This window comes from Grammomys surdaster, unplaced genomic scaffold (assembly GCF_004785775.1).
Source record: "Grammomys surdaster isolate TR1022 unplaced genomic scaffold, NIH_TR_1.0 334, whole genome shotgun sequence".
Classification (NCBI taxonomy): Eukaryota; Metazoa; Chordata; class Mammalia; order Rodentia; family Muridae; genus Grammomys; species Grammomys surdaster.
The window spans coordinates 1993203-1993760 of NW_021604753.1; the positions used below are offsets into that span (position 1 = coordinate 1993203).

The 558-nt window shown below is 41.4% G+C and overlaps 1 protein-coding gene across 2 annotated transcripts in view; it reads right to left on the minus strand.

Moving 5' to 3' along the window:
- Window positions 1-558, minus strand: part of Shisa9 (shisa family member 9) — a 299449-nt gene that overhangs the window by 41885 nt on the left and 257006 nt on the right. The window lies entirely within an intron of this gene.

Consider the following 558-nt stretch of genomic DNA (forward strand, 5'->3'; position numbering starts at 1 on the left):
GAGAGAGAGAGAGAGAGAGAGAGAGAGAGAGAGAGAGAGAGAGAGAGAGAAGCTGTAATACTTATCTTACATAGCATACTACTCTCAAAAGTACCTGGAAATTAATCCCAAAGAAGTAAAGGAAAATGCAAGAGATAGTGAAGATTATGTAAATGTTATAGTCGGACACTGTTCTCTGACTTACAGCCCAGCATGATGGAGAGCGCAATGCTATTGCCTCCAACAGTACGCCTTGCCTTTCCAGCATCTGCCCTTCACACCCACTATGGCTGATGGCATAGAACACATGTGAATAAACATCTAATGATTGTCTCTCCCAAGTCTTGGCTGAGAGTAACTGTAGATGACGATGATTCTGTCTCCTACCTTGTCCTAAAATATATACCACAGGATGTTTTACTTTTAAAATTTATTCTTTGAGAATATAAGAAATACCACTGTACTCAACCTCTCTTCTAATATCCCCAGGATTTCCACAATGTATCTCCCTCTGTGTGTGTGTTTGTGTGTGTGTGTAGTGTAGTGTGTGTCCTTCTCCCTCCCTCTCTCCCTCTGTTT